The following is a 16,655-nucleotide window of genomic DNA, read 5'->3' on the forward strand; positions in this document are numbered from 1 at the left end:
TATGCATTGTGTTCATATCTTTAATTACAAGAGCACACAGTGATATATCTGTGTTGCACTCTCTTGCAATTAGCCACACATGGATAATCTATTTCAGTATGCATATTGCTTTGTATATGCCATGCTAGACCACAAAAGCTATTTATATGAAATATAAGTATAAATTGCATTTACACAATATGCAACAAATTAAGGATAACAATAAGAAAAAGTAGTAAATATCTGCAAGCATATTTGGCCAACAGAATAGTCAGCCAAGAGTTGTCTACATGGAAAGTTATATGCTTTTATTTAAGTTTTGCCTTTAATTTAGTTAAACTGATACAAAAGGCAATGCAAACACTCATTTCAGTTTCAATACATTTAAAATATAATCTTTTGAAATATACTAAACTACTGAGAAAATAAGTGAAAGAGCTTAAACTTGTCTAAAATATGAACAGATCGTGACAGATTCCTACATTCATAGCTATTTACATTTCAAAAATTAATAAATATACATGGATAAATACCATATACACATACAGCATGACAGAAGAAATCAAAAGGATGTTGTACAAATTTCCATCTACATTCAAAAAAGGGGAGAAATGTGCAAAGTTAAAACCTCCTTAACTAGCTAGCATATTTTAAATGAAGAGTTAAGCTCAGTTAATCCTTATACATAAAATTTCTTTTGCCTGTTAAACAAATTACTGATATCATATAATTTTATCTGCTATCCTTCTGAAAACCCCAGTTTCCAGTTGAGAAGAGATTTCCAGAGAGAAAGTAGAAAAGGTGTAATAGGATGAGGCTGATTTAGAAACTCTTGCAAATATTCTGATTTATTGCTCTGTTAAGCATGCAAATACACTGCCTAAAGCATTCCCCTTCCAGCCCTGGCCCTCCTAGGAAAACATGTAGAGTCAAATATGTGCAGGCTAGCACAATCTGAAGATATATTTCCTAAGGGCCTTTCCCACCTGCCAAGTACTGTGTAGCATTTTCTTAGGAAGAAACTTGTCTGCTTGTCTGGAGACAAATAAAAAAAAAGGGGGGGGGGGGGTGGAAATGACACTGTATATTCCCAAAGCAAGTATATTTGCCTCTTAACACACCTTATGAACACAAGATATTACTTCACATACTTGTGTACCAAGCTTGCTGCCCACCCAGTTGGAGAGCTTTGTGATCCTGGCTTTGTGGCATCTGTCTTGGCAAGAATCAAAGCAAATCTGATGTCACACAGCTGAAAATTGAAACTTTACTCAAGATCTACCATAATAAGTCTACTGCTGGAGAGTCTTCAGTCTCATCTCATTCAGTGCACCCTCGGAGGGTGCACTGCTATGATAATGATGGGAATGGTTTGATATTTAACAGGTCTTTCCAGCCTCACAGCTATGCTATAAGACTTGGGCAAGGTCACTGAGCTCTCATTCAGATTCAGGTCTGAATCCAGAAAACCCACAAGTTCAGCATTAATAGTGCTGAATGCTCAAGTTTTCCCACTGCTTAGTTCTGAGATACAAAGTGGATATCTAAATAAGGATCTCGGCAGAAATCTCAGTCTGTAGCTACAAAACAGTCAAATAAAGGTACTGTAATTGCAATGCAGGTGCAATGAGCTCACTTCTTAAACATGAGAAAATTAAATGCAAAAAAAGTTATAAAAAACAGGGGCCATATTAGCTCAGATTTTTTTCTTGTCAGATCTCAGAACTGAAATGGGACAGTCAAAGGAAATATTGGTGAAATCATTGCATACTTTTCTTACATACTAAATAGAGAAACTAAGAATGTGCTTTTCAAGCAAAGGGATATTGCTGCCTAGAGGATGAGGCACAGAACTGAAACGATTTTTTTTAGTGGTCATAAAAATGTTTCACTGCATAGACATCAAGCCTAGTGCCCTGGCAAAATTCAAATTTGGATGACTGATATTCTGTATTACTAAATTTTGTTTCCCTCACAACAGTATTGTGGAATATCTATCCTAAAATGCTGCACAGTTTTGTTCTAGGTCCTTAAACATTTCTTTGGCAGTACCTTCACTTTAATGATGTATAGACTACACCCCAAAATGTTAATACTTCTGTTAATATTATGCAAGCATTTTCTTATAAACTCCATCATTCAGAGTCACCTCCCCACAGCACCAAAATCTATGATAAAAATTCCCTCAAGCCCTGGGAAATCTGTTCATGAACATACAACACATGGTTGGCACTGGGATTCTCCAAGTATCTTGTGATATCATACCATCCTTCTAGATGATAGGCACTATATACAGCATAATTTGCTCTGTGGGACTTGGGTTTCATTATAGGCCAGAAACTATAGGCTCCGTTTCCTTTATTTTTACCTTTGATAGCAGTGGCAGGAGTGCAGACATTTCCTGTTGCAGAATGAACAAACTTTTATTGGTGCTGTTTTAGAGGAGAGGGTCTTAAAAATATCTGTGGCATGGGCAGTCAGCCTGTGCTGCTGATTTTATTCTCGCTGCCACCCACAGAGCTGCTCAGGCTGTTGCATTACTAGGAGAGCAGGAATAACTGAGAAGGTTGCACAGGCAAACTTCTGCCAGATCCAAAACCAACCACAGACTGTGATAAGCATTCAGTCAGGATTTTAGTGTTTGCATTGTATTTTCCTTCCGCTGCACTGTTGAGGGATAATTGTGTTTGTATTTGTCCTAATTATGTGATTATGGGTTGCATGTGCCCTTTTCATGTGATATGGAAGGAGCTAATGGCATCCCCTTACGATTAAACAAAGCAGTGAGCAAATCTCAAACCAACGTGGCTACTTCTCTGGGAATAAATGTATACAAAAGAGATGGGTAGAAAAATGCAAAAGGCCAGGCATCCTATTACCACTATTAGAAATAACTGGATTTTACGCATGTAAAGTGGGCTTTTGACACTGGAGATGTTAAAATTTTACCTATATATATAAAAAACTATTTAATATGGTTATTTAGATAAATTAGATATATTAGATAAATTAGTAAATACAAATAATAATAAAATAGTAATGTTTTGAAAAATGGTCAATTTTTAATTTCACTAGCTGTAATGGCAAATCCTTAAAAGTTTATCATGTATTTTCATTGGAGAAAGCACTATATAGAAAACAAAAATCTTCCTTAGCTTGGAGTCTTAAAATCAAATCAAACTCTGCACAGAGCTAACTAAATAATATTGACTTGATTCTCTAATTTCTTTCCCATATCAGGTGAATTGGACTCTATATTTTTATAATAAAAGATAATAGGAGAGCCAATTAAGAGGATTTTCATTGGCTTGCCTTCACATCAAGGAAGTACTGCATAACTGAAAGGATTCACGATTGAGGGTTTGGATTTTTTTTAAATTAATGGCTATTCTTTTTTTTTATTATTTTTTCAAGTGAACGGAAATTGACCTTCATTGTCTCTTTAGTCAATCCAGCTCAAAATCAAAGAGCAAGTTAATTATAACCATTTAAAACTTAACAGTTGAAGCCTTTTGATGTAATATCACATTCATTTCTAATTAACCGTACATATGTCTTGCTGATTTATCCAATAACTCTTGAGATCTGTCAGCATAAAACTTTAATAAAAGCACGAACACTTCAGGATGAAGATTAGACAATCCTTATATAAGAAGGAACAGAAGGTGACAGGGAACAAGACTGAGTATAGGAAGAAATCCCTGTCTAACTGCTTTCCCTAATGTTCTTTAATACACAGCTGCTGCTTCTGCTGCTGCATAGCTGTTCAGTGTCCTGAGAGTCTGGACTGGCATTTTTAGTTTTATGAGTAAGAACAAAATACAAGTAGCTTTATATTTCAGCCTTTTCAATGACCCATTGTGTAAAGTTTTAATTCGGTCAAGCATAAACATTTTCTTTCTGTGGCTATTTACATCTTCTGACATAGAACCTGGTCACTGAAATCAGTGAAAGCCTCCCCAGTAGCCTAATAGAATAAGCTGAATAAACTAGAAAAAGTCAAGTAGACCCTGACACCACACATAGTGATTGCATGGACAATCCTCTCCCCATGAAACTCTTCTCTCCAGTGACCAGATTCACCAGGTGTAGAGTTTGAGTTGTGTTGTGGGGTTTGCAATAAAGGACCCAGCAATGCACTAGAAGAGTATGGGATCTTATTTTTATTTCTCCAGTAATGACACTTCACTGTTTCTTAGTTCATCACGTTTATCATTATCATCATTATTCTTACTTAACACGCTTACTCCCAAAAGTAATGCATCTTGCAAAAAGACTTCAGAACATGGTCCTAAATGTGATTTTCATTCCACATAGCTCTTAAAATGGCAGTGATCTAAATAGCAGAGCTCAGAAAAAGAACCAAAGTCACAGTGTGCCTGCTTTTTTCAGAGCTGCTTCTATAACCCAGATGATAGACTTGTTAGTTTGTTGGTGGTGGTTTTTGTTGTTGGTGGGTTTTGTTGTTGTTGTTGCTGTTATTTGTTTGGTCTAATCTGGTGTGGGAAGGATAGGAGCAGGTTGATTCTCCTCTCTGCTTCTTCAGTTTTGAACCTTGTACTGAATCAGGTGAGCCAGAATGAAACCAAACCGAGCACTGTCCTCAGAGCTCTGTTAACCCCACCAGGCACACCTGTCCATGGCTGAGAAATATCAGATGGAGTGCAATTTCTTTGTTCACAGTAGGGACAATCCAGGGATAAAGGTCATCTTTGCCAACAGTGGTAACCATGAATCAGGTTAAGAGTGATCTTCATGTGGGGGAGTATAGAAACCAGAACCAAATGGCTGGAAACCCCTTTGGAAGGATGCTTGGAAGACCAAAATATGGAGATCCAGGGGCAAAGAAACTGTGGATTTTTGTTGTTGTTAATTATAATTTAAATGCTGTTTGGAGATTACTGTGTGAGAGAAGTTTACTACAAATAGCCCTGACAAAGGTCCAGGAAAACTGAAAAAAGCTGTGAATCTGTATTACTTTGAGGGATGTAATTTATTATGGGTTATTGTTACCTTGGGAAGGAGAAAAATGAGTTACGTACTGGATAATTAGAGGAGTCAGGAAAAGAAGCAAGACTGGGGAGACAGTAGGTACTGTTGGAAGAAATCTGTATATTACAACTTTTTTGTGTATGAAAGTGTGACACGAGTCACACTACTGCACACCGATCTGCTAAACTCGTTGAAATCAGTGAAGAGACAAAAGCAAAGAAATATGAATCACACTCAAAGCATGTTTTCCGTATTTTTGCCCAAGAACGGGGCTTTCTATATTTTATTTTTTGGTAATCCACTGTACTCAGTATATAGGTACAGCATTTTGTTTTCACTTCACTAGATTTTTTTGCCCCAGTGAAAATTTGTAACCAGTAAGCTTGTTCTTGCCAAGGTCTGGGAAAAATCAGACAGAATGACTTCTGTATCCAGTTAGACTTAAAATAAAAGCATATAATTGACCGCAAAAATTAGTTTTGTCCTCATAAAATCTTTCCAAAAAATACTGAAAGGAAATTATGTCACTGAGAATATTTTGTATTCAAATGTTTTTGTTTAGCTTCTCATCACAGCCAACTGGCTGTCATGAAAGTACTTTTATATTTACAGTGTTCCTCAGCGTGAATGATCCTTTTTTTTTTTTTTTTTTTCAAATGGGAAAATATTCAGCAATGAAATGCAGCCCCTTTGGCTTGGAAGGAGGCAGACAGCTAAACAAATGGGATTTGAAAAGGCCATGTAACTCTAAAATGAAGTAAATTATGGCCAGTGCTTATAAAGCAAAGCTATGCACCATAAAAGAGTGACCAGAACGATTTTAACATCAATACACTGTTTCTATTTTGAGGGTTTCCTCTGAGTGAGGTCTGCACTCTGAAACAAAACTCAGTAGGTATTCACCTGAGAAATTATAATCTGTTGGTCTAGGGTCCTGAGATATATGAAACCTAATTTATCAGCCTTTAAGCTCTCACTGCTATTGACCTAAACAGATGCAAGTCGAACTTGGGATAAATTGAAATGTAATTCTGCATCTTGTACTACTCGTAGTGCAAGAAATTAGTATAATTTAGCAGCATATTGGCCATTTCCGCTGTGTAGCTATACTAAGGATCTGGCAAATGGATGACATAATTTAGCTTTCCTGGATCTAAGCAAGTATACTAATGCCTCAGTCTTCAGGACTTTTAGGTTGTTTCCACTCTTTCAGCTCCGACAACAGCAGCCAAAATACTAACTCCTCACATATGACCTTCAAAAACATAGCTAGGTTTATTTTGTTCTTGCTTCTGACACATTTAAGTTGCCACTGGAAGTAGTCTTCTCAATGTGAGTAGGAAAGCAGGTTTACAACACCCAGGTTTAGCCCATTCTACCTTAGAGGATTGGTTAGAGACACACCAATCTGCAGTGAAATGTGATGGCCCGTTTACTGAGCAACTAAAAGCTCCATCTTGTAAACGCTACATGAAATCCCATTCAGGGCTTCACAGCCCAAACCAAGCAAAGGTCATCAGCTTGCATGATCAGGAACTTTCTGCACAAAAACAAGTTCTACACAGAAATTCCACAACTACTCATTAGGAAAACCTAAAAGATCGTGATGACAGAACTGAAAATTCAAAACAAAATAAACTTGTATTGGAAATGAGTTATCCAGACAGTCTTTATATTTATTGAATGTGAAAACTTCGGTTTATGCAAAAAGAGACTTGGGATGCTCTTTTAACTCCTAGCCTTTTTAAGACAGTAAAAGACAAAGCTGGGAAAGGAACCCTGGGGTCCAAACATCTGCTATTGCACCGTGCCATATTTTCTTTTCAGAAATGCAATCTGAAGCAGTGTGGTTTTTTGTCTGCGTTACTTGTACTACCAGGTTATTGCAGAGCGTCAGGCTCTGACGGTTGAAGGCCTCCTTCTCAATTCCTCGCTGAGTGTATTTGTGGCTGATTAACACTTACATGCTTCACCACAAACTTTAACACTTATCTTACACCTTTTTTCCCCCCTTCTTAATATTTACTGCCCTGGTGTCTTTATGGCCAACACAAGCATCCTCTCTCACCCTTTCTCCTCCTGAGCAAAGTGATCCTAACTTATTGCGTATGGACAGAGCTAAACCAATGAAGGTCACAATGCCTTCCATGAAGACAACAAAACCACACTTCAAAACTGAGTGGAAAACCAAGTAAAAACTCTGTGTAGTAGGATTTTTCAGAACAATGCAGTGAACTCAACCCAAAGAGGTACAATTGCCTGAAATGGATGCTTCTGAAAGCAAAAAAGAGCTTCTGTGAAGAGACACTTCACTATGTGGGACAGCGTTGAACTCACTGAGCTGTACACAGTTGCATTGTCAGATGGGTTCATCAGGGTATAATATACCGTATTGGGTGTAAGTGTTAAGGTTCAGCTAGTGGGATGGCCACAGCACTGGTCTCTGTGAGAAGGGTCCAGGGGCTGCCTGTGGTGGACTTATCCAGTTTCAGGTGGTTCCAATGGATCTACCACAGGACACAGCTGAACCCATCAGCCAAGCTGGTGGCACCTCTAGGAAAACATTATTTTGAAAATGGCAGAAAACACTGGAGACAAAGGAGGGAACACAGTGAGAATGGGGGAACCAAAAGATGTGGAAGGGAGTGGTGGAAACAGCACATGGAGCAGGTCAGGAGGGGAGAAGGAAGAAGACAAGGTGCTCCATGGCAGAGCAGATACTCCTGAAGCAACTGCAGCCCATAGGAGACCCATGCCTGAGTGCAGGAAAAGTATAAGAAGGAAGGAGCAGAAGAGAGAAACCACTATGTCCTGACAGCAAATGCCTCCTGCACTGCCTATTGCCTCACTGAAGCAGTAACAGAGGGGAGGAGAGCAGTGACTGAAGGAGAAACTGAGAATGGGGCAGGATGGGTGTTTTAAGTGTCTTTCTTTTTTGTGTGTGTTTCCCAATACCCAAATAAATATTCAAAATATGTATTTTAACTGGTAAATGATTTCCCTGCCTTTATATTGACCCTCAGTCTTCTCATTCTCTCATTCTTGCTATTTGCTCCCTGCTGTCCTGCTGCCAGCACAGTGAATGAGTCAAGCCACCATATATAATCAAGATGTACTTCTGAAGTAAAATAAATTTCTCCAACCCTCTCTCAGAAAGTCCAGCTGAAAATCTAAACATTTCTTCTTCAGATTCTCGTTTGCATGTGCGTGTAAACAGCCTGGAAGAGATGAGTTTCTGCTTTCTACAAAAGTAAATGTGGAGGACCCCCAGCAACAAGGACTCATTAAAGTCTCTGTTTTGGTCACTGAACAGTAAACCTCTAGCAAGAGAGACTCCTTACCCAGAAGCTTATAAATAGGCAGTAGAAACAAAGGAAATGTCAGAAAACAGAAGAATGTAAAGGTAGTATTTCTCATTTGAAATTGTAAGCAGAAAATGTCAAGGTTAGCAATACTGCTCAAGAATGACTCCTTATGAAGTGTGTATCAGATCAAAGACACCACAGATCAAAAAGATCTGGTAGATAAGACAAGAAAAGGCAAAGCTTACAATCCCCAGAATAAGAAATAGGAAGAAAAAAAAAAGGGGGGTGGGGGGGGGGGGGGGGGAAGGATAGCTTCAAAATAATGTTAATGTATTTAAGATGTTTTCAGATCTGCTTGGCCTTAACAGAGTTCACTCTAAAATGCCAGCAGAGGAGGCTGTTGCAGTATGATATTAGTTATCCCTAAGAACTCCTGGAGGCATGGAGAGGCATCAGAAGCTTAGAAAATAAAAAATGGTGCCTAAAGTGTGAAGCTAACTTAACTTCAGTTCTGTTTCATGAACAAAAATTATTATTAATAATAATAATTAAAAAAAAAAAAAGATTGTTAATAATTCAAAACCTAGAAGAAAAGGAGAGCAGGAGTTTGTCAAGAACATGTTGTTTCAACCCATTCTAATTTCCTTTTGGGGTGCTGTGGTTTAACCCGGCAGGCAGACGAAACCAGGACACAGGGAAATGTAATAACGGACTTCAGCAAAGACTCTGTTTCATACTTGTTCTTACCAAACATAATCTAGATGCAATGTCTATAGAATGGAAAAGCATCAGCAGACAGCCATTCATATAGAATATTTTCTAGTGGGACACTAAGAAACTAGAAAGATGTAATGCCTGAAGTTCTACAAGGGTCTTCCAGGGATGCAGTAGGTTCAGCTTTTAAATTAACCATCTGAATGATAGAATATAGAGTATAGCTACTGCAAATACCAACAACACAAAGCTGGAAGGGATTGCAGTCATATTAGATAACAAAATAACAATTAAAATGATCAAACAGCAAAAATAATATTTTTGGGAAAAAGAAAATAGTAGGCCAGTGGCTAAGTAGCAGTCCTGCTAAAACTGGCTGTAAGGTTATAAAGAATTGCAAGCTAAACGCGAATTAACAACATTGTGTTATTGCAATAAGAAAGAAAGAAAAGAAGGAAAAGAAAGAAGGAAAAGAAAGAAGGAAGGAAGGAAGGAAGGAAGGAAGGAAGGAAGGAAGGAAGAAAGAGAAAGAAAGAAAGAAAAAGAAAGAAAGAAAGAAAGAAAAAGAAAGAAAGAAAAAGAAAGAAAGAAAGAAAGAAAGAAAGAAAGAAAGAAAGAAAGAAAAAGAAAGAAAGAAAGAAAGAAAGAAAGAAAGAAAGAAAGAAAGAAAGAAAGAAAGAAAGAAAGAAAGAAAGAAAGAAAAGAAAAGAAAAGAAAAAGAGAGGGAGAGATCTGGTATAAAGTATATCTCTCAACCATAATTCAGGGAAGATGCAGAACCAGGCAAGTGTAAAGCAGAACAAAAACAATGAGAGGGAGAGAAAACACTCTTGGCTAGGGAAGATGAACAAACTTAGAAGAGAAACTAATGGTAGACAGTAAATCTTTCAAAAGCAGAATAAACTGAAATAAAAAGGAAAGGATTATTTTATTTTCTAGAGTCACTTTAGATGCCTTAATGGATCCAACTTGGCCTCAGCTGCCTTTCCAGGATAGCATCCTGTAGGACTCGATCCATACCTGCCAAGCCTCCAGAGACGGCATAGGGCATCTAAAATGTTACTAGGCACCTTTGACAACAATCTCTCCTATGTGAGAGAAGATGGCAGGCATATTAGATTATGCCATGGGCAGTAGACCTCAAGGCTAAGTTAGTACTGGGCAGTGTGCCTTCTCCCTAAACTCCACTCACCTTTGGGAATGACTCCTTTCACCCAAAAGTCTTATGCCTGAAATAAATTAGATGACTTGATCTTTAGAAGTGTTTATTTCCTTCCATTTTCCACAAGGGGAGAGTGACTAAGGCAGGTGTAGCTGTGTGTATTGTATATATCTAAAATTATATGCAATGAATTTCCCCCCATTGTACAAATATTAACTCCCAGGTCATCTGATACTTTCACTCCATCACAAATAATGGTCTTGATGTAAGAAATACAGATTGAAGTTCTATGACCTATGCTAAAAAGAAGGTCAGACCATAAATCCCATTTATTCTTATAGCCTACTCTGTATGAGCAACCCCTATCCTCCTGTACAGTGTTCCACTAAACTTCCTGAACCCTGATAAGAATCACCATTACACACTACATAGGTCATAAATCATGAAAATAGCATGCCTGCTGTGAAGGTAATATAATTTCTCAAAAACAAAGAAAGGGAAATTTTAGCTGGTTATTCATTCAACACAGAAGTCAACAACCGCACTGTAATATGGTTATGCTTGGTATTTTATCTCTATATTGTGTTTTAAGGCTCATTGTGAAAAGCGTTCAAGAAGGTCAAATGAAGACCATATTTCAGTAAAAGGCAAAAATGTGTTCCATTTCTGAAAATGGACAAATTCATCCACAGTAATTGGCCATCCACCTAGCAAGAAATAATCCAAAGTATTCCCAATTGGTAACTTTCAGCTTTGTCTTTGTTTTGAAGGAGGGAGGAGAATATAGAAAAGAAAACAAACCATTGTTTCTCTGCAGAAATTTGTTTTCAGCTTTCCCATCTCTTCTGTTTGCTTTGTGTCAGACACTGTACAGGAATGAATGGTGAGACCCTTGCTGTGACTTTTTTATCATCTTCTGGTAATTCAAGGAAATAAAAACTAGTTCACCTTTGAATACACGCTGCTACAAGCAACAACTTCTTCAAAGTTCTCAAAGTAGTCTATATAAAAATCTAATTATCTGTAAGCCTGACTTGTGTAAGCAGGTCTCTGGTTGTAAAATAATCACCTTTATTTTCAGGAAGCTTCCACTGTCATTTAGCAGCACAATGCATCTCTAGAACAGCCTGCACTACAGACTTGGCCTGGTTGAAGAAGCTGTACACATCTGCAAACTATCAAATGGCTTCATTCCCTACCCTTTGATTCCTTGAGTCTACAGTAGGCTTACTTATGAAGGAAATAAATTGCTGCTTAAGTTTCTGCTGCTTCCGTTTCTGACATGTTAAATAGTGAAGTTTACAATATTTTTTGATGATCCTTGCAGCATAAATAGAAGCAAAGGATACAAGCAAAGAAGTACAGTGAAACTGAAAGGATTATGCGTGCAAATCCCTACCAAGTGTGTAGTAAAAAGATTTAGGCTTCTCTAGGTCTTCAAAACCTAATTTGTATTTTGTACTTCCACTCTCTACCTGAGCTGCTTCAGCACCATCCTTTATGCAATTTGGGATTCAAAGATAACTGTGTCTAAACCAGAAAATAGCTGAAATATTCACACTATTGTTTACAAAGCTTGTGTCATATGATGGAAAAATTCACACAAAAATAACTGTGCATACTAGTTTCTGGCCTTCATTTATATCTCTTGGCTACCTATGGATCTGAGCACAGCCTCAAAGTAGGTACTTTTTGCAATATTCAGGCTGCACATAGCCCAGTGTGAAACTGTATAATAGAAAATGGTAATTTAAACAGAGCTGATTTCACTCACATGGATTCTTACACTCACATGCTTGTATTTCCAAGTAGTCTGGCCAAGGCCACCTCAGTGGCAAGGAGGACAAGTGACACCGGCTATTGAGTATTCATCACATCACTTGTCTTCTTAGATTGGAGACCACATGCTGTTTTTCTGCTGTGCCTTTTGTACCCTTTAGGACTTGACAAGAATGGTGGTACTTTGTCTTTTCCACCCTTAACACCTCTGTAAGTTGTCAGGTAACACAGCGGATTTTCTCACTGTTCTGTTGACTCCCATTCTGCATGTAGCCTGTCCTTTATCTTAGCCTGTTCTTAGCCTGTCTCACAACTGGCCAAGTGGATTATATGAATTTCCCTACTCCTACACATCAGATCAATAGCCATTTTCAAAGACAACAAACCAACAATGGACAAATGGTCTACTATAAACTAATAAATCTTATGAGGCTTTGCCATTTAGTCCATTTATCCTTTCTGAAATGAGAAATTTGTGTTGCCCCTATGGCTTAGTTACAGTACATGTATCATTCCAGAGTCTAAAAATCTTCACAGCCTGTGATTTAAGGGAAATAATGTTTGGTGTTTTTTGTTTGTTTGTTTGTTTTTGTTTGTTTGATTGTTTTTTTTTTCAAAATACAACTATTTTTCAAGCAGTGACATGTCTGAGATAATTATGCCACCTATTTCATAAGCCTGAAAGTGGAGGGTTCAAACCAGCTCATACTGAATTTCAGTGGGCTGAAATTTGGAGAGGAGAGGAACAATACTCAACTGTAGCAGTCAACTACAGAAAATGAGTTTATGAACAGGCTTACAGACATAAGCTTATGGATGCTCGCAGTGTATATAGCAAGTAGCAAAGTGTTTACATAACATAGAAGATTCATGTGAGACATTAAGGAAAAACAAAAAAAGTCACAACACAGTGAAACACTATCTTGCCAGGGGAGCCTATGCATTTCCATCATTCAAAGTCCATCAGGTATGACACAGATGTATGCCACACATCTTGAGGAAGAACGGTCTTGATTGGAGGTGGTCTGAATCTTCTCATGCCTTTTCCTGGCTCTTCCTTCTTTCTACTAAAATGCTAGAAAACAGGACTAGAGAAAGTGTTTTGTATGGGATCAGTCAAGGAGAAAAGGTGGCAATTCTGAGAAAGTAAGGGAAAAGGTCTGCTGAGTTATGGCATCCTTCATCACAAAAATCTACTGGGAGGCTTGTTGCAGGTGTGTATATCCCAGCAGAAAGAAGGATTGTTATGATGCAGAGAAACCTGCCTTCACTCAGGGTAAAGGAGAAAAATGAAGTCCAAGCAAGACCAGAACCACTGTAAGCTGCTGTCTCCACCATAATGTGAAGTCCTAAGAAAACAGGGCCCAACTGCCCAAACAGCCCCAAAGATCCTAGCACCCAGGAACATGACATAGCTTTCAACACTTGGTGTAGCTATATACTTTTCTTGATCATTTAGAAGATTAAAATCATAGCGTCCATCATTTTTTTGCATCCATTATGTACCAAGAGCATACTGACACATTCCCGTGTGAGAGGTTACCCTTTGTAGAATACTACGACCAAAATAGGGAATCAGAGAACTGGTGAAAACACAAGGGTTAAGAAAGTCTTTTATGTTTGAAAAAGAAATGTTGAGGTACAAAACTGTAGAGTCTGAATCTAAGTTTTATATCTCATCTAAAGCTGATCCCAATACTAAAACTTGAATCAGGAACAGGTACCAGACACAATCTCTTTGCACTCTTTATTCCTTGTATAGGTGGGTATCTCTGGTTACGTGAAATGACAGCTGGCATTCATGTGGAAGGAAGGAGTTTCGTTTTTCACTATTACCTCATTGTATACACAAAAACTTTGTTCTGGGATATGATGTGACTTGACATAAAGTGAGGCAACAGTAAAAAGAATTTTTAAAGGTTTCTTTCAGCTTGGGTGATTCTTGTCAATTTACGAAACCACCACAGAGCAAAATGTTTTATGAATAATTAGCAGGTTAATTACCCATAAGCACTGAGTAATTTGTATTACCTATGTGGTTAGCTCGCCACACTGAAACCCATGCTGATCGCACGTCTGTGTTGCCTTACAAATTAAATGATTGGCTCTGCAAGGCACTGTCTGTCCTCAAACCCTACTGTTGCTCCAACAGTGCACATCTAATCCAAAAGATATTTCGAAGGGATGACAAATGTTTGATGGATTTCAGATTGGATGAGTTAGGACAATGTACTTTAAAAAAGAAAACAGTAAAGTAAGTCAAAGAAAAAGAAAAAGAAAAAAAAAAAGCAATTGAGCCCCACCAGAGCAAAATTAAATATCTGTTGTTATGCATGCCAGGAAGGGAGCGGGTGCTCAGCCTTGTCCCTGCTGCCCTTGACCTGGCAGAGTACAGAGGACAAAGTGCCTCCTGGGATGCTAGATGCGGTAAACCCAAGGCCCATTCTTATCATCCAGCTGCCTCCTCTCTCAGCAGGCTGTGCAGCCCACCTATCATGCCATACAAGAGCCACTGCTATGTATGTATTTCCTTTTAATTTAATAAAGCACTGAGGTGAGCTACAGGACAACCTATCTCTGGGCTTTGTCTCAACTGGAAATTACATTGTGAAAAAGAAAGTCAGTAACAATGACTCAGAAGTGTTTTTCCATTTTTTATATCCAAAAGCTATTAGTATGTATCAGAATGCTGAGCAACCTAGGCTGCCAAGTCAGTCTGTACAAATGAGGCAGGAGGAAGAAAAAGTATCCTGAACTACAGTTCAAAGGAAAAATGGCTGGATAAATAATCACCTTTTATTATGAAAAAATGTATATTGTTTTAAAATAGGCATCAAATAATGCCAGCTCCTATTTTCTGCAAACTGTGCACAAATCTCTATTAGTAGAAAGCTTTGGTTTCCTTTCTCACATTTGTATATATATCAGTTAAAGGCTTGAAAGTGCTTGCTTTCACAGAGGCCCAGAAAACTGTTGGCAGGCAGAGCTATGACTCTAGTGCTATGGAGCCTACATGAAAATTACTACATGCTAGACACATGTAAAATAAAAATTGCAAGCTATAGTATCTTTTAGAAATAAACTCAGTCATTAGATTAGTGGTGGTGTAAGACAGTTCTCCAAACAGTGAGCAAACTAATATCCAACATGCCACAATTCTTTGATTCAACATTTACTTAAAGATGTTTTGTCAAGCCCATTTCTGAAATGATTAGCTTCTGTGGGTTCAAACAAGACCTTTAAATGTTATTTGAACATAGATTTATGGGTGATTCATTTACCAGAAATGATGTGAATTTTTCTTCGTTGCAAATTATCAATATGTTGAATAAATATGACTCCCTCTACTCAAAAGCTGCGCACAAAATGTTTTCACTGCTATCTGAAGCGTTTCTTAAAACTGCGATTTTGACCACCGGCATAACATTAGCACCACCTAGAGGCATACATTAAAACGACGCTTATCCAGAAATTGAATTTGAAAATGTCTGGTTTATACCTCTTTAGTTTCAGAAGGTTCCCTTTAGCCTATGGTTTTGAGGGTTATTTCGAATAGAAAGTTGGAAAGTTAGACTCCAACTTCTTCATTCAACATGAGATTTCTAATGCAAAATAAAAATGTTTGATTTGCTTATATGCAGCCTCAAAAGAAACCTAAGAAAAAAAAAAAAAACGGGGGGGGGGGGGGGGGAGGGGGAATGTCGGAAAAAAAACCTTGTCCAAATTTTTGTTCACTTAAAATGGACAAAGTTTCTTCTTCAGTGAAAGAACAGACCAACAGTGCCATTTGCTGCTGCTTTACTAATTAAAAAGAATTAATGAATTCCTGTTAAAACTGTTACCTTATTATTCCTGAGCTGGAACGCAGCTAATCAGATCTCTCTGTGAAGTGAACTCTTTCCCTTGAGAATATCCCCACAAATAACCAGTATCAGGATCCCTTTGAGGCTTAGAAATACTTAGCCTGAATGTCTCTGCCTTTTTCTTGGCCTAAATCATGCCAGTGACTCCCAGTCATCCTGTGTTTGTCTAGTATATTTAGGTCCTTTATTTCCTACAGATGACTTTCAATTTTTCAAAGACATTTTGCAGTTGATGCCCAATACATAACCTTCTGTTTCATGCTATTGTATTTTTCCTCATTTCTTTCCTCCATTGTCAAGACTATCTAATCTTTCTAGTACAGTACTTCAACTCTTCACCCTCTTGAAAAAGTTTTGAAACTCATTTTGTCAAAAATGTCACTAACAGATGACTAACAGGTTTACATTTTCCTCTCCAGTTTGCTACCTTTCTCAAAATGTACCCATTTGAAGATAAGACCTTAAATACTTGGCACTTTCTAATTATACTTTATGTCAGCCGAATAAATTCTTAATTACTATATTCAGCTTTTCTATAGTGTTGTAACTGTTTGTTAAAAACTTTTTCACAAAATATATTATTCTTCTCAGCTCAGAGACTATTTTGTGAAAAACTCTGTTAAATTTCATACTTCAGCTTTCACTAGGAACAACAGTGTCCCACTGTTACCAATATAATTTGCTCTTCAACCCATACTGGGAAATTAAATCCAGTCATCATGACAAACTACTTCACAGAATTTATCTTTCTAATATTAGGTAGTCAGATCACCCCTAACCAAATGAAATGAGACTCAAGACTTTCAGTAAGTACCTACCACGATATAATAAAGCTTCTTTGAGATTTTTCTACAAAGATAA

The sequence above is a fragment of the Cygnus atratus genome, chromosome 3, assembly GCF_013377495.2.
Source record: "Cygnus atratus isolate AKBS03 ecotype Queensland, Australia chromosome 3, CAtr_DNAZoo_HiC_assembly, whole genome shotgun sequence".
NCBI classification, from domain to species: Eukaryota; Metazoa; Chordata; class Aves; order Anseriformes; family Anatidae; genus Cygnus; species Cygnus atratus.